The sequence below is a fragment of the Pangasianodon hypophthalmus genome, chromosome 21 (genome assembly GCF_027358585.1).
Source record: "Pangasianodon hypophthalmus isolate fPanHyp1 chromosome 21, fPanHyp1.pri, whole genome shotgun sequence".
NCBI classification, from domain to species: domain Eukaryota; kingdom Metazoa; phylum Chordata; class Actinopteri; order Siluriformes; family Pangasiidae; genus Pangasianodon; species Pangasianodon hypophthalmus.
The window spans coordinates 14,739,783-14,762,652 of NC_069730.1; positions in this window are offsets into that span (position 1 = coordinate 14,739,783).

The window sequence follows — 22,870 nt, forward strand, 5'->3', positions numbered from 1 at the left end:
ATACATAGCATATTTTCCCTAAAATAGAATTAGATAGAATAGATTGTAGAATAGAATAGATTGTTTTGCATAAGTTTGTTCAATGAGAACCACTGATCTCAATGTAAATAAAAATAATGAACATCTCTACAATTCTACAGTTTACAACTAGTAAGGACCTCCTCAGTTGCTCTGAGATCAGTTCTGGTTGGGAATGTGAAGTTTTTTCCCCAAAAGTAGGCTACATTGTGCCACCGCATTATCAGAATCTTGCTTTTTCCATATCAAATTTGAAAACTGAAGATGCTAAACAAGAGGTAAATCAAAAAGAAAAAAAATTATGAAACCAAGGTCTGGACCAGTGTGTTCTTGATTGTAGATGTTCTTGATTGTGTGGCCATGATTGTAGATACTGTGTAAGCCAGAGGAGATAGAGTTTCCTTTCGTAACGGCAAGATGCAACAGTTTAGTGTCACCGTATTTTCAATCCTTTCAAGTAGTGTTTGTAGGTGTGTTAAATAGTAAGAGGCGGATTAAATATCAGTTTTCTATAGTGCTGGGCAGAAAACAACATGCTTTTTCTACCAATGCCATTCCGCTAGGAGTTTGTACTTTAATACAATTTTAACAGCATGATGCAGGTAATCACACACATGCAATACCACTTAACCTTGGAATATGGATGTAAATGCATAAAAAACAATAATCATATGCTATATATAGTGCATTTCCCTAAATTCAAATACAAAAGTTCAAATAATGTCCAAAATCACAGAAACACCATGTATTGCAGGCTAGTGGTCCATACCTACTACCTGTTGCACAGCAGTATGTCTCTGCGTATATAATAATATCCATCCTAGTCATACAAACAGCAAAATTCACAGTTTTGAATGAACACCTACTTCAGAAGAGTGAAATCTATGCATTTGGCTGTGCAGCAAAGCTCCTGAGCCTCAATATTGTCATTTGCAGGAGCATTCAGTCAATTTCTGACAGTAAACAGCCAGGCTCATGAGGCTCGCAGCTTTATATTACCCTACTTAATACACCTCAATAAAGATTGTGCTGCATGGAACTGTATGTTAATGGAGGTTAAATTGGAATTTAGGAGATGGAAAAGCCCAGCACTGTGAAATTTATGCTATTATATGGCATTCTCAACACTGATTTCATGAAAGTGTGATTAAAGTGTGAAAGTGTGATTAAAGTTTTAATATGTCTAGTTCTATAGCTAATCTAACTGTAATTGGGGTTCAGACCTGACGTTTTCAGTATTCTTTGTCTGTTTTGCTATGAAGGTTATATCATATCATCTTCTGCTTTGGATCCACTGTGATACTGACCAGGATAAAGCGCTTACTGGAGATGAATGAATGAAATCTTCTGCTTCTTTCCTGGCAAAGATATGATACGATAAAGCTGCTTGTTGAAAAATCCAGCTTAATATCACCAGCTGCCAGATTGCAGGCCGAGCTGGTGGTAGTCCATTTTTACCAGTTGGTAAATTATTGTCCTGCTTTCTTATTAATAGTCTAAATTGATCAATAAATGCTTGAGATGTTCCGTGACTTACTGTTGTTATTTTCATAAAAAATAATTTCATCTGCTTAGTAGTATATATGCTTAGTAGACAATAACTCGTCTATGTAGTATTAGTAGTAGTAATTCAGAAACCGTTTCCTTTCTAGCTGTCAAATGTGGCTTGTGTTTTGGTAGCTTAAGACTAAGATGGAATATTCAGCAGGGCTTTTAAAGAAAAAATAATTCTGATATCCTCTAACCTTTTTTATTTTGAAAACACTCAGTTAATAACAATTTCCTCAAGCCACCAAAATCACATTTAACCATATCTGTATCTAAAACTGTTGAGCTGAGGATTTATTAACAAGTCACACAGCTAGCTAAATAACTAGCTTGGTGGATTTAGCAGAAGACTTTTGGCAAAATAGTAAATCATCATAACTGCACAAATTGCCAATCAAATGTATTAAGTAACTGTTCAAATGAACAGGCTTAATGTATGAAGACGTTCAATATAGCTAGCAAGTAACAATTTCCTCTGGCTATGCAAAAAAAAAGGCTAGCTACCTAGCTAGCTATACCACATAATGCTTTAGAATAGCAAGGGAAATGTTGTTAATAATCTGATTGATGCATGATTAACATATTTAAACAGCAACTTGAAATACTACGAAACAGCACAAAGGAATGAAAACGAGGAGGAGGATAAGAATCGCAGCACCAAAAAGAGTCCGGACCGACTGGTCATCAGCGTAATTGATTTAGTAGTTAAATGGATATTATAACAAATTTATTAACAGTAATAATTTCCATCAAATACTAGATGGAACTGTTCCTTCACATAAAGCAAAGGCACTGGAGCTTCCTCTCCTCAACACACTGAATGGGATTTGTAATAAATGGGAAAGTGTCACTAAAGCCACAGCTGGCAGACCTGAAGCTGATTTAGCACCATGTGCAATTTAGTAGAAGACTCTCAAGCTCTTCAACTGAAGTCCTTCAATCTGCCAAATCTGTTGGCGAGTGTTTAGCAGGCAGGGTGGCTGACACAGTGAGCTATAGCACTCCTGCTGAGCTCCGTGCACGTGATGGTGCATTTAGCCAGCCTGGACACCTGGACGCTCGAGACCGTTTCCACGTGCTCACAGTTAGCTAGCTCCTTGAATGTGGGGAGTGAGTTTTTAATCACTCAAACAGGTGCAGAAGCGGCGTCAAAGACTGACAGGCAGAGCATGAAGAGGCGAACTGGAGGAACAGAGAAGAGTTTTGGCGAAGGTAGTCAGTCCTGCTGAGACAATTACCCCAAATGATTCCCCTTCCTGTCAAACAAATTAATGTTTTCTCTTCACTAATTGTGGCTTCCTGCCTCGCTAAAATGGAAAATGCCCTCGTGGATGACTGTGCAGAACAAGCTGCTATTTTGTGATGTGGCAGTTCATTATAACAAAACAATTACAGGGTTTGAGGATATTATTAAAAACAATATGTTGCAGTTTAAGGTGCAGACAAATAGCTGGTAGTGTAAGAAACTTGTTCATGCTTTACTAAATGGTTATATAAGCTTTATATGGTTATATGTTTATTTGTTTCATCTCATGAATACTGAGAGCATAGTCACTAATTCGATAAGCTGCTTCCTTGCAATACAATGCAGGATGCTACTAAATAATGTTACGAGTGTATCGAAGGACTTAGTGTAAATCAATCCACGGTACGTGTCTATTCAAAAACAATTCAGTCTTTAACTGTCTAATTTCAGTGAGCCTGTCCCCACATCTGTAGTCTCAGATTCATGTTCTTAGCTGATGTGGTCTTCTACCGTTGTAGCCCATCTGCCTCAAGGTTTGACATGTAGTGCTTTCTGAGATGCTTTTCTGCTCACCGTGGTTGTTAAGAGTGATTGTTCGCATTACCACCATAGCCTTCCTGTCAGCTTCAACCAGTCTGGCCATTCTCCTCTGACCTCTGCGTTTCCGCCCGCAGAACTGCTGCTCACTGAATGTTTTTCGTTTTTTTTCGCACCATTCTGTATAAACTTTAAAGACAATACTCAAACCAACCTGTCTGGCACCAACAACTATGCCACAGTAAAAGTCATTAAGATCACATTTTTTCCCTATTTTGATGTTTAATGTATTCTTTACCTGAAGCGCTTGATCTGTATCTGCATGATTTTGTGCATTCCATTGCTGCCACATGATGGCTCTTTAGATAACTGCATGAATGTGCAGGTGAACAGGCGTTCCTAATAAAGTGGATGGTGAATGTATATACCTGCTTTGTCAAAAATGAAATCTATGAGCATTGATATATGTTTCAACTTATGTGCTATAACAAATAACTGACCTTATATGGTCCTTTATTCAGATATAGCACTGCATCTGTCGTACACACACACAAACACTAAGCTTTGGTTGGTACCAAAGGATAATTCATAATAAACAAAGGCACAGTGTCTCATTTTTTTTTTTTTTTGTTCTTTTTGGCTTTATTTGTGGTGTCTACAGTAACATGGCAGGAGTGGTGAGTGTACTGCATGCACAGCTCCCTGGCGGGAGGCCTTCTCCTCCATGATTCATCCCCTCTCTAATTGGACAGTCCCCCCATGCTATTTTTCATGGCTAATAATGCATGACACATAGCAGCACAGCTAAAATCTGATTTGAGGACTCAAACTGAGTGTACAAAAATGACTTGCCACAGTAACTGCAACAAAGACATGAGGATGAAGCTGAAATGAACCGATTGTGTTACTGGCAACAAAAAAGTCAAAAATGAAATTAGGAAGAAAAAAAAAACTTTGTGAGATTCAAAAAACAATGAGCCTTCTCCATGTTCTTCCCTGTATCTTTAATTAATTATTTAATCATGTGTCTCTAATTGGGCTTGTTGTGGAAACCATCCATCAAAGTTACAGGTTCTGTTTTTATTTATCACCAATTGAACTTCTCGAATATGACCAAAAAAGTAATAATAACAAGAAATCTTGTGACCAGTTTGAGCAATATTAATCCTGCTTATTGTTAGAAATGTCTTTGCAACTATACTTATCTTTAAATATGCTAAGTCCTGTGTTCTCAAATGTTTTTGTAAGCTTCTTTCCAAATGCAAATTCCCAGGTCCCAAGTCGAAACTAAAGAAACAGGTTTTAGATAACAGATAATACCATAGTTATGATAATATCTCTCTTGTCACAATATTAAACAATGTGTCACAAGAGAAGTGAGTTCAGATTCATAAAACTTTCATAGAAAACTGAAAACTAACTCTGAAACATACACATTAACACTTTAGCCTTTCTTGTCATTATAATTCTGTGTGTTAATTCATCCATTGTTTCAATCATTGTATCTTATATGTGTGACAGTCTGGGAAAACCTTTCACAGGGTCTAACTGTGACATGTTCCGTCTCTTTTGTAAAATATCTTTTAGTGTAAATAAGGTGCTATAAAAATACTCATGTGGACACCTGTGCAGAACAACCGGCTATTTTGTGAGGTGGCTGCTCATTATAGAAAAACAGTTACTGGGTTTGGGGATATTATAATAATTGCAAGTTAAGATACAACCTGTTCATGCTTTACTAAATGTTTACAGAAATATGTAAGCACCAAAAAAACTTGTTTCTTATTATTATTATAAAAATAATAGCCTCAGCAGAGCACATGGGTATATTATATGGCAGTTCTCAAACTTGTTGTAGCCAAATACCCATTTAACTGTAAAATAAAATCAGTCCTACAGACCCCCTCAGTATGGACTTATTTCATGAATAATTATCTAAAATTTTCCAAATAATATTTTTCTTTCCATTTCCAAATTTTTCACTGATAGAATACATTAGCTCTGAGTTGACTTTGGTGCTTGGACCCCTAAATATAATAGCTTTGATAATGTGGGTTGTGATTTTCACTGGAGCAATTTAAAAAAAAAAAAAAAAAAACGTTATGGACTCCATGGCTATGCTTCATGGATCCATGGACCCCACTTTCTAAAACCGTCTGTAAAACTAATGTCTGTCTCAGACAATCGTTTCACTGGCTGGAACTCTACTGTAAAGTACACTACAAAGTGTATGTGACGATACAAATTTTGCACATGAACGTAGTTTTAAAGGTTGTACATCTTTTTTGAGAAATGAGAAACAAGTGATAGTCTATGGGCTTTCCATATGTATTTCTACAGGGTTACTTCTATCACTTTTTACTCTGCTACTAATACAAATAATTAATTTGATTTGGTTTAATAGCATGAACGATGCATTATTCCCAACACTGGAGCTAGATCCAAGCATTAAGTTCATACCCAACCAACAACATCTTGGCCAACAACATCTCTGTCTGGCTTGTATAATCTCTGAGTCGCAGGCCTCATCAGCAACAGACCCGGCATATGTTACAGCAGATTGGTAACCAGGATACACTGTGTGGTGGATCGCAGATTGATTGATGGCTTGTTGAGGAAAAGGAACCATAGATTATTAAAGCCTCCTTCGATGGATTCTCCTGGTCTCCTTTATAACGCCATCTTAATACCCTGTTCCTTCTCCGGTCCTCAGAGGAATCAATTTGGCCAAATGCCACGCCACAGGAGAAGCATTAGTTAAAGCGTACAAACTTGGCTTGCTCGGCTCTCCAGAACAGAACAATATGATCAATGCACTCTCTCCCTTTTCTCTGATTTTTCCCAGGTCAATGGTGTATTAAATATCAGAGAGGAAGCCTGCTCCACTAATGGCGGCTGCTGCGACTCCAACGTTGAAGTCAATTACGGAAACAAAAGGGGCTCTGAAATGGTGTAATATTTGCAATTGATTTCACTCGGTTTGTACCAAGGCACTGCTTCTTGTGTTGTACTCGCCGCTGCAGGTTATAGAAAGAGCTGACACAGCCGGTCTCCGCTCCAAGCAAACCTCTGCATTTCTCTCTCAGTGTGTGTATAAACCTGCTCAGCAAGGAGAAACAGGAGAAACACAGAAGATCACGTTTCACCAGCAGACGCCTCGCTTCACAATTTAGCAGGGAAACAAATTGCAAAAGAGTCGGAGGATTTGCGGTGTTGCATCATGAGGTTTTGTCAGTGTTGAAATGGAAATGGCTATCCAAGGAGATCATTATGCATAGACATTTTTCAAACGCTTCTCCCTGTTAAGATGAAAGCACCTTTAATTTTCAGTTATGAGGATTGGGGAGTTGTAATGAGGGACTCTGGCATGTGCAGGCATTCAGCAGGCAGACTGGAGGCAATAATAAGCAGCTCAGAGGCATGACATTGTTATAACTCCTCTCACAGCCTACTGGGTACATCAGGTCTCACTCATAGCAACAGTTCTCCCACTCAGCATTAACACAGTGAGAGATGGTGTGAGGTGGAGGATGGGGTACAAACAAAGATTTCATCAGCAAGGATGATTGCACACTTGCATTTGAATCTGTTTATAGCATAAATCTATTAACACCACCAACAACAGCAATATATTTTACGCCCCCAGTATAAAAAATATAGGATAGTTTACAAAATAGAAAAACACCAATGATGTTATGTAAGAAAGAACACATGATGGGTCGTGCTGTTATAGGAAAATAATCAACACTGGAGTGGTGTAATACAGTCTGACACAAAGCAGTGTGATATTCCTCTTATACCACAGTAATTTTTCCACTGATTACAATTTTTAATTTATTATTGAACAACACATCATGCTTTATATCCATTTATAGTTACATTTAACGTTATGGACCATTATGGAACTGTGTTATAGCAGCTATAAACAGTTGTTAAAATAAATGAATCCACACCTTCAGATCAAAAATTCAATAGTGCATTGATATAAACCTCACTGAGCAGTCTTAACCTGAGAGTATACCCATTTGTTTTTAATCCACTCCTCTTTAATCACTACATTTTCCCATAGGAACCCGCAGACTGGTACTCGAGCTTGAGTCGTCAAACTTGGATTGATGGAAATATTCAACTGTTCACCCGAAGCACATAACTGCATTTCATACTGATTGCACACATCTATCCAACTCTACTTTCTTTCCTTTCATTCCTTGCATCCTCCCAATGAAACCCAAAGATTGTCATACTCCTAACAATTCTGCAGTCAGAGCAACAAATTTGCTAGAACGATTCAACTGTTGACCCCAATACACATTACACATTTCATACCAAAAGCACTTATCTACCCAACATTGTTATCCTTTCCTTCTTTCATCATACTATGGGACTGAGTTTGAAATTCGAAACAAAGCAAATTTGGCCCTAAGAACATGATTGCATTTTATTCTAAGATCCCTTCATTAATTAACCTTTCTTTCATCCATCCATCATCCAGTGGCACCAATTGATTTCACATTACTGTGAACTTTCAAACCACAACAATTAATTCTGCTAGAAAGATGCAAGCGATTCACAATTTGATAAGACTCGTTTAACCACCACTGCCTCCTAGAAAAGCAGTGTTATTACTATTACTAGAATTTAGGATAGACCCAACAAAAAACTTCAACTATTGGAAAATTGACCCCCAAGCACACAAATTCATTGTACGCCAACAGCAGACATGTGTTTAATCCTGTTATCTGTTCATCCATCCCTCTACCCAGTGAGTGTTTTTCATATATAACCACCAAGCCTTACAAAAAGATGAAGGGAATCAGCCAACATTTGATTTCATATTAATTAACGTCATCCATCTGACACAGCATTTTGTTCATCCTTACGTCTCCACTTTGAATGCCACTGATTTTGTTACTGTTTGAATTTTTTTTTTTTGAAAGTCACAACCAGCAAATCCTAAAGACAAAGTACTCAGCACACTGAAGCTGCATTTGATATGGAGAACACTCCTCTGTCTAACCCTGTTATCCTATCTTTCAACTCTCCATCATCTCTCTGAAAACCATTCATTTCATTATTAAGTTATTAAAAGATTAAGCCACAAAAGATGAATTTGTTAGAATGGTTAGTCTTTTTAACCAAAGCTGTTTCATACTACAAGTATGAAACTGTTACTACAAGTATTTTTAACATGACTTGACAACGGCCATCTTCATAGTTTCCATGGTTTCATAATAAGTACAGCTTATTCATGAACTGTTGCACTTTGTGATCCACTGTTGTCATCTAAACTAAAGAATAAAACACAGGGCAGCATGCTGTTATAGGAAAATAATCCATGTGATGCAGCCTAATGCAAAGTAGAGTTAAGGTTACCACCCCAAACTTCTTATCATAGCACATGCTGAAGACTATTACTCCTCTTATTCCATAGTAATTTCCCAGCTAATTTTATATTATGACTGAATGACACGTCATACTTTTAACCATTTATAGTTACATTTATACCACAGCGAGGTTGAACGCTTTTTTTTTTCATATAACAACACAGGTATATTAATGCACTTGTTCTAATATGTTATTGTTTCTATAGTAACAGCTCATACACCGGGATCTCTACGGCAGATGCTCCACATAATCTAAGACTAATAATAAACAGATTGTTGTTTAACAAAGTAATTCTTATAATCGTTGATGTGGTGAAGTTTTTTGGAAGAAGACTCGGTTGTAAGCACTCTCTGCCTCAGTACCTCTTTCTGTTTCCTCCGTTTTCTTGGTGACAGACTGCACTTTGTCTGTGTGTGTGTGTGTGTGAGAGAGAGAGAGAGAGAGAGAGAGAGAGAGAAGGAGGCTGGTGAGGAAAGGAGCTACAGCATAGGTGAGAACAGGAGCTAACTTGTCTCTCGGACGTTCCACAACATTAAATCTTATGATAAACCATTAACATGTGTGATATGTCATTCATTAAAAATTAAACATTGTAATCAGTGGCAAATCACTGTAGTATAAGCCAAGTAACACACTCCAGACTGTGCTGTTAATCAAAAATAATGCACTTCAGGGGGTAGCGGCACTCGGCTTCCACTTTGTGCCAAATCACACCACCCCGGCATGCATTACTTGTGTATAACAGCATGTTCTGGAGTGTGTTATTCCGTACTTAATATTGTGGAACATCTGAAAAACAAGTTAGCTCCTGTTATCACTCATGGTGGAGCAACTATAAACAGTCATTCCCTCAATAGACTCTCTTTTTTCTCTCTTGAAGTTGATAAGACACAGCTTGTCATGTTAAAGAGAAACCGGAAAATCCTGAAGACTTTCCTCTGGCAGAAAACTTACTCACCATTACAAAGCACTGACACTGGACACTCCTTCCATAAATGTTAAATAAGTATCTTCTTACAGGAACTTCATAATATCATCTATTATACAATTTTCAACACTTTTTTACTCCATTTATCATTAATATAAACCTGTGACTGAATTCCAGCTTGCACTATTGTCAGAGCTGTGCTGCTATAGAAAATGTATCAGCACTTTCCGACCAATCAGAATCAAGAATTCAACAGTGCTTTGTAAAGTAAATAATTGCTAATTATGAGATTACATCCAAATCTAAGATAGTCATTCATTTGTAACCAGAGGTTAGTTTTAATATAATCAGTGCTGGTTCTAGATGTTGTTCATACTGCTAAGACCAGATTTCTGTGTCTTGATCATTATTGTCATCAATACAAAATTGCAGATCAGGAGCAGAATTATCAAAACTTCAAATCCTGACACTTTACAGAGTTTAAATTATTCTTCAAAAGCGAAGAAATGTATGAATAATGCAATGTATTTGTAGCGTGTACTCTCTGTTCCTTTTCCCTCTGCTCTTTAGAGACAGGCATGCATGCTGAGAAACATAATCACAAACTGAGACAGAGTCGCAAACATTCACAATCTGAGACAGAGGGAAAGCAGTTAACAGTGCTGCGCTGGTATAATGGCTGAAGCAAGCAAAGCATCATTTGCAGTTATCTCCCTCCATTAAACAGAAAAAAGCTCTGTGTGTCGACGTTTGTATGTGTGACATTGTGCGAAGCCCATTGCAAAACGAATACGTGACAATCTGAGAAATACCTTTAAAAATAAGACAGGGTTTTCAGCCAAAATCCTTTCACAGAGAAAAGTGTATAGAGATAACTTTGAGTTATTTTAATTACTTAAACAGAAAGCAGATTTGGGTATCTTTATAGAGCAGAAAGAGAAATTGCACGAATGCAGAGTACATAAGCAAGGAAACGAGAAGTGACTAGGAAATGACTAGGAGGTCCAAAATTAAAGAAATAAAGTACAAAATACATCAGTACCCAGAGACAGTGTAACTGTAATGCAAGATGTTATATATGATGCATCGCAGCTGTCCATCTGTTGTGCCTTAGTCACAAAAACTGCTTTTTATTTCTTCTGAAAAAATATTTGCACAGATGTAGCCATGGAGTGTCAAGTCTTTGAGTGCCGATATGATGGGATTTAGCCCTTACGTAGTCTCAGTGCCAGCACTGGCTTGTTCATAAGCCATGAGGCTTGAATTGGTAGCAATTCATACAAACCTGGTTGTAGGTATTCCTAAAATTTTGACAGGCACACAGGCCTCTTTGTAAGACATGACAGAAATACAGCATAAGATCATGCTGAATGTAGATTTGAAGCATTTGAAGCATTTGAATGTGAAGGTTTGTCTAACTTTTGTAAGGACTATATATTTCAAATGGAAAGCACATGTACCATTTTATATATTATTAGTTGAATCCTGCAGTTTTGGTTTTCAATTAGGGGTGGACAGTCTGCTAAAAATAACACATCTCAACACTTGAAGACATTTTCACAACACACTAAGTACAACGATGATATCTGGGTTTGCTAACAGAGTCCCAGTAAAATAGGATACATATAAAACAATGTTTTATATGGGTTTAATTATATCTGTATGGTGGTCAGGGAAAAGCTGTTGGAAGTCGCTGTGGCTGATTTCTGGCAAAACAGAATTACAAAAAAAGAAGAAAAATCATGTTTTTATGTTTATGAAATGTTTTTAAAATCAACTAAAAATGATCATTTCTTCAAGAAAATAAGGTCAAAAGAATTATCTAGTTCAAAAATAAGTTGTATTTGTCAATAAGATTATTGTTTCTGTGAGTATCAGAATCAAACAGCTTATATAAGTACTCACAATATCCAAGATGTTCTCAGCAAAGCACAATATGACATTAATATATATTAATGCCATATTAATAAATTAATATATCGAAGACAAAGAAGGACGGATATTGAGAGTTTCTTGTTGGGTTTAGTTGTTGTTGTTGTTGTTGTTGTTGTTGTTGTTGTTGTTGTTCTGCACTTGTATATACCAGGTTTTACGGTAACCACCAAGCGCATGGCGGAAAAAGCTGCTGCTTGTCTGTTTTGGCTCAAATTTAAACATTAGAAAAGTTTACATGCATATTTTCATATTAATTACTGTACACATAGTTTTCTCTAGAATAAAATGTTCATTTGTAAAGGTTTGTTCATGAAAACAGTCCATTTTAATATAAATAAGCTATAGTATACAAAATAATGAATATCTCAGTTCTATAATTTACAACAACTTGATAAAATAGGGGATTTATTAATGGTGAGATCACTACTTTATTCTTCTTTAATAGAAAATCAGTTCACTGTGACAAGTTTTTTTTGTTTTTTTTTTAAATATGCCATGAAGAATTACTCTGTAAGATATAATAGTATGTTGTCAATTTTGAGGCTGATAAAAAAAAAAGATCATACTTTAAAAATTCTTAAATATTCTTAAAATTCATAAATAATATATATTAAAGGACTTATTTTAATATGTGTTGCTTTAACATTAAAATCAATTCACTGTCATTTCTGTCATTTCAGTGTCATAAGGAATATTATCATACAGCTTAACAAGTGAAAATACCTTGAATATAGTCCCATTTATTTAACCTATCCTGTTATATGATGACAATAAATCAATTATAAGGTTATTAAAACTATTTCTAGACATTTTTTTGATTAATTTCAAGTGTGAAATAGTCTTGTTCTATTGGCAGATAATTATATTAATTCTAAGCATTTAATTTTAGAAAGAAGTAAAATTATCTGTCAATAGAAGAAGCCTGAAAATAAAGTCTAGAAATAGGTTTAATAATCTTATATTTGGTTTACTGTAATCTTATAATAGGGGATACTACTACTTCATCTGACCATATTTAAGATTTGTTTCACTTTTTTCAGGTTTTTTTTTTCTTTTGCAGTGTGACATTTCCTGTTTTTGGAGGCTGAAATCATCAGAAACCTAAGGCTGTCTTGTAAACCAAAATATAAACTTAAATGGTCTGAAAAGGCAAACGATATAACTGACAATTTGTTGAAAAGATGTTTAAGCAGTTAACTTAATACTTACAGTATACTTACACAGATTTCTTCTGATGTGCATAATACTGGCCTTATTCTCTTCCCCTTTTAATGTTTACTACTTTGAAGCAGATTGAGAAAAAAAAATGTGATCCTCCGTTCCTACTAGTCTTTAAAGTGACTGGAGCCATCACATCAATATCACCCAAACTGCCGTATTAATGAACAGTTGTCAGCCATCCTGATTTAAATTCCTCCAATGTGCTTAATCACCATCTTAATTGGATCAGAGTGAGTCTTTTGATTAGTTGAAGATTGTAACACTGCCACAGATGGGAGAATGCTTTAATCAGAGAGTGGAAATATCAGAAAGGACTTACGGCTCTGTGGGAAAAGTAATAGGACTTGTATCTAGTGATACTGATATGATGGCTTCATTATTGCCATTTTTCACAGTATGTTATATAACAGAGAATGAAATTACTATAAATGCAAGATTAAATAATTAGATGCCAATGACATGTGAGTGTGTGTGTGTGTGTGTGTGTGTGTGTGTGTGCGCGATTGTGCCCTGAGATGGGTTGGTACCCAGTCCAGGGTGTTCCCCGCCTTATGCCCTGAGTCCCCTGGGATCGGCTCCAGGCTCCCTGCGACCCTGTGTAGGACAAGAGGTAGAGAGAATGGATGGATGGATGATATGTGACGCTACATCTTGAACTGTTGTGCCATTTATCAAGCATGCAGACGATTAAAGATATAAGGATTTTACATGGACACATAGACACAGTGGCATAAAATTCCTTTTTTACAAAGGTATGCATTAGCAGATAACATGACTGTATGGCTATATAAATGGCAATACTTTATAATGCTTAACCATTAATGATTATTTTATGGCTGTAAATAAGACCGTTTGAAGTGGTAATGATTTGTTTTATAGTACTGCCACTTTTGACTAGTGGCATGGACTCTGAACATATGAGATACATCTGCTCTGAATTTGATGCAGGAAGAATAAACATACTTTTTTCTCCAATTGGCCTAAAATTGTCTTTAAGCATTTTGGATTTGCCATGTTGTCAGTTTCCTAGTCAAACCAGAAAGGATAAATAAAATGAAAAATATATGAAACATCTGTGAAAACATTCCCCTTTCTTACTTAATGTCTCTAGCCCTGTAGCTAGTCTCTGGTCCAATGAGCTGCCTTCTTTCGTGTAAAATAATTTACACAAATGCATGTCAATGTACACTCTGTAGTTAATATTACGTGCTTGTTGAACATCCTATTCCAAAGGCATGGGTTTAAAATGGCGCTGATCCCCACTTTGTTGTTATAATAACCTCTAGTCTTCTGGGACGGCTTTCCACTAGATTTTGGAGTGTGGCTGTTGGGATTTGTGCTCATTCAGCCACAAGAGCATTAGTGAGATCAGGCATTAGTGTCACGCAAGAAGGCCTGAGGTGCAGTCAGTGTTCCAGTTCATCCCAAAGCTGTTCAGTGGGGTTGAGGTCAGCGTTCCATGCAGGCCACTCAAGTTCTTCCACTCCAACCTTGGCAAACCATGTTTTCATTTGTACATTAATCAGCTCTGTTACAGGATTTTTTTTCAAGCATTTGATTCAATCCAGTGAAATACTTTCCTGGGTCTGCATTTGGACCATGATCTGCCACTTGATGACCCCTGGCTAAGAGCATTTACACGGTTTCTGAGCTAAATCCACAATGGGAAAATATATAGACTTTTCAAATATAAAAATGAATGAATATACAATCCAACCACAGCTATAGATTAGTTCAATCCAACACATTTTTAACCAAGTTGGATGTTTTCTTCTTTCTAATCAAGTCTCAATCAGTTAGAGAATCAGAGAGAGAATTTACTAGCTGTTCCTTTATTCATGCACTGGATCTTGTTCAGAATTGTTAAGCAGACCCCTGATCTAAATCTCATTAAATGTTTCTTCATGGAAATATGAAGGTTTGACAAGGTCATTTAGTGCCTTCAGTCTAGCCATCTCAAGTTTCACAAGGAGGGTCCAATTGCAGTGTGCAGCTGAGTGTATGTAAGTGTGATTGCTGATGGCTGAATAGAGAGCCACCTCTTCTGAAAGAATCACCTCAAATAATCGGCCCACTGTCTAGCTTATTTGCAAACGTAAGTCCCAAATTTCAGGACAGAATTCAAGGATTTCAAAGAAATAGACTGCTTCTGTGAATATCAAGCACTAATTATTTCTTCAAGATGGCTAGAAAGAAATGTGCATATTTTCCAGAGTTGCCATCAACAATCTGTCATACCTCTGTGGTTGTGAGACTTACTCATGGCTATTAGCTCAACAGCTTTCTTGGAAAACGTGGCTCAACAGGTTTTAACAAGTAATCTAGTGAACTAGTTAACAAAACACTTTACATCTTATGTGCATTCTACTAAAAATACAACAAATCAGAGATAGCAGCAGGAGATATATACTGTATATGTCTGAGAATAATCAGGTTTAGTAGTGTTTAAGCCCAGGTTTGAAATGCCATTATAATGAGGACGGATCCAAGGCCCACATCTTTGATGGTGTCACACTGACATTGATTGCTGGTCCAATTAACTGAAAAACTGATTTCTTTTTTTTTTTATTGCTTTATCATGCGCCTGCTGAAAAACAGGCAGATTTGGAGTTGAGTGAATGAACACATCTGGGAAATATCCAGAAAGAAGATCTCTCCTGTCACATATATTCACGTCAGTTACTTACATCTTAATACTTTCGCACTTGCTGATGCAAATACGCCAATTATTTTTAAACTTTAAAACATATCGTTTTAAATAAAAGTCAGAATTACTGTGTGTATTCATTTGCCTTAACAAGTGGGTTTCTTCCACATCCTCCAGTTTCCTCCAACCTCCTAAAACCATATTCATACATGGATTGGATTCTCTAAATGGCCTCTAGGTGTGAATGTACAATGCCCTATGATAGACCAAGTTGGATTAAACTTCAAACCATCAAATCCAGGGTGTATGCCCTCCTCATTTTTACATTCACCAGACACTTTTATTTAATCAGTTGAACTGAGAAGATGAAGGTTAAGGGCTTTGCTTTGGCTTGGTGGTTTTTTGGGATTCAAACTCACAACCTTCCGATCAGTAGTCCAGAGCCCTAACCGATGAACCACCACTGCCTCATGGCATGTTGTTCCCGGGATAAGCTCCAGATCCACCACAATCCTGACCGGGAAAAAGCAGTTACTATAGATGAAACAATGAATAAAAAATAAAGCTTTTAAAAAATGTATCATTGTTTGTTTTGTTTAGTTTTTTTTAGTGGAACAGATACAAATGTACATTTTTTGACATTTTGAAAAAATTCATTTTGATATTCATTTAATTTGAATATTATGTAGCTTGATCTTCATTTAAATTTAAGTTGTTAAGTATTAACAAGTATTTGTGTTAGATAAATTAGGTTAATAGACCCAAAGCATTTACTTAATACATATGTTGGGATTATCAAAAGATTCACGCAAATTGTTACCTCTCTTTAAGCAGATTCAGTGAATTATTTACACGAAAACATGTATTTTTACCAAAGCAATTTATTGTCATTGTTGCCTATTCATTTTTCACAGCTAAATCTGATATATTTGCCGGTTTTAATCCTTAATCCTATTTTGTCAACAGTTTCGCTGTTCTTGTGATTTGTTATAATCAGACCTATGCCTGTGTAGCACATATTATTCATAAATATGATTTATTACTCATTAAAATGAAGAGAACTCTATAAAATCCAAGTACACTGAAAAAATGACAATTTAGCAAGTGAAAATATCTTGAAGATAGTCCAATTTATCTAGTATTTCCTATTATAAGATTAATATAAGACGAATAAACCTATTTCTAGAGGTTTTGGCAGATAATTTTGCAGATTTATAGTATTTATATCTAGAAAGAAGCAGAAGTATCTGCCACTAGAATAAGAAAATTTAAAGCTTGTCTAGAAATAGGTTGAATAATCTTATATTTGGTTTATTGCACTCTTATGTTAGGAAACACTAGATAAATTTTACTATATTCAAGATATTTTCACTTGCTAAGTTGTGATTTTTGTAGTGTAGAGCCATTCGAACAGTGCAGTTAATTAGTGAATAGCACATGACGGGTAAATATAACTAATGCCCCATGGTGCTGATTCCATATGATTCTTTTTCTAATAATTTCACAGCTATGTTTACTTCTACAAAACTCTGTACAGTCTTACTTTCTCTCACACAAAGCTATGATCTCCTAATCCCTGTTGCCGTTCTTTCCCCTCATCTTTGCCGTGCAGTAAGCTCCACACACCCCGCTGCGCTGTCAGATGGTGGCAGAAACTTCCCGCGCATTTATGGTTGCCACTGGCAACAGAGGTTTGGTGCGTGTGAAGCCCCAGCTCCGTTCTAAAAGCCTGAGTCTAGATTAAAGACTGAAATACCAAAAGCCAATATTAAGCTTTGTTGTGCGTGAAATCTCAAGCTGAAGCATGAAATCTAAAGCCGGCGTGTGTTTACAGGTGACCCAGTAACAAAAGCAAAGGAAAAGAGCTAGCCGGCATCCTGTGTTTGTGGTTTATTCACTGTTTACTGATCATTTCCTCCAGTAATACCTGAGACAAAATGCAATCCTATAGGCCTTTTACCGGAAGGAAAAAAAAACATCTCGTTTACCTTTTCCTGACAGAGACTTTATATCTCTCATGCCCTCCCTTCTTCCATCTATCTCCTGCTGTCAGTTAGCAGGCTTACTGTTTGCAGTTTGGCTTGCAGCTTCACAGCCATGGAGAAGCCCATATTGCGTTCAGCATGAAGAAGATTCAGCTGTAGGAAAGAGCAATGGACTGAAAAGGGCTCGATTTTCTTTTTACTGCAGTGACTGAGTGCTACTGCAGAGAGCTCACTGAGAGATTACTCTCTTATACTTAAAGAAAAAGTTGAAATCGTAGAAAATCTGATTTGCTGTTACTGTGTTAGGGGCAACATGTAGTGCGTCACAGCTCCAGGATCCCGGGTTCAATCCTGAGCTTGGTTTACTGACTATATAGAGTTTTACATGTTCTCCCCCGTGTCCACATGGGCTTCCTCTGGGTTCTCCGGTTTCCTCCCACCTCCCAGAAACATGCCATGGGTGCATTGGCTATTCTAATGTGCCCCTTGGACTAAATGAGTGTGTGAATGTGTGTGCATGGTGCCATGCGATGGACTGGGTTCATACCAGGATGTATTCCCACCTCTTTGCCGCTGTTCCTGGGATAGGCTCCGGATCCATCAGAACTCTTACCAGGATAAAATGGGTACTAAAGAATGAATGAAAATGTATGAATGACAGCAGGTAGCACCACACAACTCCAGTGGATCAATCCCTGGATATGGTAAGTGGATTGGCTATTGTAAATTGCCCCTAAGTGTGAATGCGTGTGCATTGGACTGGCGTCTTATCCATGTTGTATTCGTGCCCAGCGTTCCCAGGGATACGCTCTGGACACACCACCAGGATAAACTGGTTACCGAAGATGAACCTATTGGCTTAATAGTTGCTCTGTAGTTCCTTATAGAAAGGAATTAGCTCAAAGTAATTACAACTCTACAGCTAGATCAACACAAAGGAGCTAGACAGAAGTGCATAGATTATAGAGCTCTTAAAGAGGCCAGAGTTGGAGTGCTGAAAATTGTGGGCTTAAAGGATATTTCTATGAAAACATTTCTTTTTTTTCAACACTTATGGCTTAGAATATTTTATTTCACCCATTTATTTACTCAGTAGCCAGGCTGATGGAGAAAATTTACACATATGTATAGGGTGAGTTTATTAGTATAGTGTGCAATTTAAAACCACAGACAGTCTTGCGCTCAAGATACCCATCAGTGAACAGGTGATAACTTCATCAAAAGAGACTTCATGTGAAAACTATAATGAGTTTTCTGGTTACACAATTGCACTTTTTGACCATGTTGTACACAGTTATAGAAGCGAGTTATTTATAATTGCACTATCCGATGTCACCCAGATGAGGATGATGAGGATGGGTTCCCTGTCTGGTTCCTCGAAAGGTTTCTTCCTCATATCGTCATACAGAGTTTTTCTTTGCCATCATCGCCTCTGGCTTGCTCATAGGGATAAATTTATAATTTAAAATTTATATCCTGAATTTATATATTTCTGTAAAGCTGCTTTGTGACCATGTCCAATGTTAAAAGTGCTATACAAATAAAACTGAACTGAATTAAAATTTATAGTATAACAGCGCCATCTGTTGTGCACTGCAGTAATGACAGGAGAAGCAGCACTTAACAGATAAATACTGTAGTTTGGCTCCATCTGCTGGTTAAGGGAGGTTTTACAGCCTTAAGTTATAGGAAAAATACTGTATGATCTTAAGAAGTAATAAAATTCTGAGATGTTGGTCAGTTTTCACTTTGCTTAATAGTTTCCTGCATTACCCACAATGCAACTCAACTACCTGTTTAAATGATGCAGCAGCACTTTAGTCCTTTAATCTGTCCGTCTCTCTCCTCTCCTTTTCAGCACTACCTGTCTCCACTACTTCTATATTGGGTTTCTCATTCATGAATGTCACAGGATAAATGAAAGTAAGTAAAGAAGCTCTTGATCTTTTGTTTTTAGGAACTAAAAGCAAATCCTGACAGCAATCACTTGCCTTTGAGATTATTGAATTTTGATTATTGACTTCTCCCGAAAATAACAAATATACACTACCAGCCTACATATTAGCACTAATCATATCACAAATATTTCAATATCAACATTATTTAATGTGTGAGTGGATTTTTCCTTTAATGATACATAGCAAAAAAATGGTAACAGGAATTTATTTATTCATGCTGAGATAAGATAATTAGTCTTTTTTTTTTTAAAGAAGCAAACAAACTTTTCTGGTGATCTATGATGTTTAAAATGTGTTACATTAGCACTGCAACCTCACAGGTTCAGCTTCCCTGGTTCAGTCCTGAGCTTGGTATACTGTTAAAACACTGTTCATGGCATTTGAACATCTCAAGTTTAACAACATTTAACATCAGAATTCATCTTCCTTACAGATCTGCAGTGCTCATATGTCTAGAACAGAGAAAACGTATTGCAATCTAACAGTATAGTAATACAGCGCATACTTAATACCAGATAAAACAAGCAAAAAAATAATATCATAATTAATGAGAATGTACACTCACCAAGCACTTTATTAGGAACAAGTCAAATCATGTCAAGCGGAGTTTACTGTCATTTCAACCATATACAGCCAGTTAGTACATAGTGAGATGAAACAACGTTTCTCCAGGACCAAGGTGCTACATAAGACAAACACAGAACAACACAGAACTACAAGGGACTACATAAAATTATACATAAAGTGCACAAGTGCAAGCATGTGCAGACAGCACAAGACTATTGCAGTAGTGCAGTGACTACTGGGAAAGACAATGGGCACAGTAAGTCCCAGTGCAGCGCCGACCAGTACACAGTTCTGTTTAAAAGTGAATCTAGTGAGAATAGTGCAAAGAGTACAAGAGTACAATATAAGTAGCTGAAATAGTGTAAACATAAGAGAAGCAACCTATGTACAGTATAATGAATATTGTAGCAGCACAATAATGTGCAAAAAAAACATTGCAAAGAGGATGGAGGATGCTCAGTTGTGTGTATATGTATGTGTGTGTGTTCCTGTACACCTACTTTTTCATGCAATTATCTAATCAGTCAATCACGTGGCAGCAGCGCAATGCATAAAATCATGCAGATACAGACCAGCAGCTTTGGGTAATGCTTACATCAGAATGGGGATCTCAGTGATTTTGACCGTGGCATGATTGTTGGTGCCAGATGGGCTGGTTTGAGTATTTCTATAACTGCTGATCTCCTGGGATTTTCTTGCACAACAGTCTCTAGAGTTTAGTCAGAATGGTGCAATAAAGAAAAAACATCCAGTGAGCAGCAGTTCTGTACACGGAAACACCTTGTTGATGAGAGATATCAATGCTGTCTTTGACAGTCTTTCAGTCTATCTTTTTACACCAATTATTACCCACCTTGAGTGTTTGTTGCCAGAAAGAGCTTTTTTTTAATGGTCTGAACCATAGAACCTGGTTTTGGTAGCATCTAGCAAACTCCATGTATGTTTATGGTTAGGTGAAGGGAGAAGCACTGAGGTGGTGCCTAGTTATAGATTTGCCAATTTGATGGCCCAAAAATCCTGCAACTTTATGTAAATCTCTTGGACAAATCTGCTGGAGGATTTTTATATTATTTTATTCTATTTTATTTATTTATTTGCCTCTCTGACCATTCTCCTCACTGTGTATACCTTTGTGTTCTTTTCCAGGCAGGCTCATTATGGCTCCAGTTATTTTTAACTCCTATTATTATTATTGACCTAGTACTGGATATAGGAAAATTGTGGTGTGTAAACATTTTTATAGCTATTGACTGGTTTATGAAAGTCAACACACTTTTGTTTTGTTTCACTTGTGCATTCTCTACTAAGATGACTAAGGGAAATTTTGGTATCTTTGATGCATATGTATGTATACTGCAGTGGAACAGGAAGTCATGGACGACTGTTCTTAAACACTCAGGGGAACTTAAAAAAAAGTAAAACATGAGGAACCATGGGAACATACTTTAGTTATATTTAGCTGTTAAGAATTGTGATAAGATGGTGTTGGTAAAGATAGATAGATAGATAGATAGATAGATAGATAGATAGTTTATATCATATAGCCTAATGGCCACTAGATGTCACCAGAGATCTGTTGTTTGTGCTCAGGCTCAGTCTTGCTTAACACTTGTAAATACTTGTGAAGTCATTCTTGGGTAACACTTAACACTTAAATTCAAATTATCACAATACACTAAAACAATCCAAAGCAAACTCTCTGAAGTTTCCATGTTTTCATAACCTGGTAAATTAAATTAACTCGATTGCTGATTAATTGATATGAACCACATGATCATTTTATTCTTACATTTTTATACTTAACCTTTTATTATTGTAGCTATCACTCTCAGCCTTTGAAATATCTCTCCATTCTCTCCATATCTGCATTTAAAGTTACTGTAAGCCAGACTGCTCAAAGCATCTTGTTCTTCTTATACCACAGCAATGTGTCAATGTTTACACTTTTATTAAATTAAAGAATGACATTTCACTCTTTTGTTCTGTTTATGATTTCATTTAAGGGTGTGTAACGTCCATGAAAGTTAATTCCTGTTATCACTTGTTATAGCAGCTGTAAACAGTTGCTCTCTTCTTTCCTCTCTCTTGAAGAAATAAAAAAAAAACACACTTGTTATATTACAGAGAAATCAGAAAGCACAAAGTCCACTGTCCTGAAAACTGTGAGAAAGCACTGACACTGGAGACTCCTTCCATAAATGTTAAATAAACGTCTCCTTACAGAAAGCTTCACCATATCATTGATATTACATTTTCAGTGTTAAATAATGGGATGTTTTTAAATTGATGTATTGTCATAGTTTTTTGTTTTGTTTTTTTTTTTCATTTTAGTGCATATACATTTTTTCAGTTGAAATAATTATTAATACAGGGGTTCCCTGGTTGCAATGAAAAAAAAAAAAAAAAAGTTTGAGAACCCATGCATTTTTTTGAAGTTGAAATAATTACTAATTCAGGGTTTCCCTGGTTGCAAAAATAATAAATAAATAAATAAATAAATAGAGAGAAAAGAAGAGGAAAAAAAGGAAGAAAAATTCAGAACCTCACGCATTAAACATTTTAGTGCATGATAATTTTTTAACTGAAATGTTTACTAATGCAGGGGCCCCTGACTACAAAATAAATACGTTTTAATTTAAATTAGGATTAGTTTTAAAATAAGATCAAATAACATAAAATGAATCAATTTTAGTTGAAATAATTACTAATGTAGGAGGTACCTGACTGCAAAACAAAACAAAATAAATAAAATAAATTTCATTTGAAATAATTACTAATGTAGGAAGTCCCTTGCTGCAAAATAAAATAAAATAAAATTTTCATTTGAAATAATTACTAATGTGGGAAGACTCCTGCTGCAAAATAAAATAAAATAAAATAAAAATAAATTTCAGT